A 417-nucleotide genomic window follows, 5' to 3' on the forward strand; every position below is an offset into this window, starting at 1 on the left:
TGTCGAAGCTTTTACAGAGTTCCCGTAAGGAATAATACAAATATAGTAAACCAAGATTTTGTAATTAGACCTTTATTCCGCCGATCCCCTCAATAATGATACCATTTGAAGTACGAAAAGTGTCATATTAGAACGGTATTTTCTAGAAAGTTCTAGAAGGAAGGGAATATATTACGTGAAATAATCAGTAAAGTTTTTAACCGTATAGCTTGTCTGTAACCGACTCAAGAATTGATATATTTTATTGTCATGATAATATATATTGTTAGATAATCATTTAAACTGTGAACTGGCACCTTTATTAATATATCAGTCACGTGTCATGGTAATATATCGTAATATTATCATTAATTTTTAAAGGTTTATATTCACTTTGAACTGACACCTTTGATAATACATCCATTTGTTTTTCTCAAT

Source organism: Trachymyrmex cornetzi, unplaced genomic scaffold (genome assembly GCF_001594075.2).
Source record: "Trachymyrmex cornetzi isolate Tcor2-1 unplaced genomic scaffold, Tcor1.1 scaffold332, whole genome shotgun sequence".
Classification (NCBI taxonomy): Eukaryota; Metazoa; Arthropoda; class Insecta; order Hymenoptera; family Formicidae; genus Trachymyrmex; species Trachymyrmex cornetzi.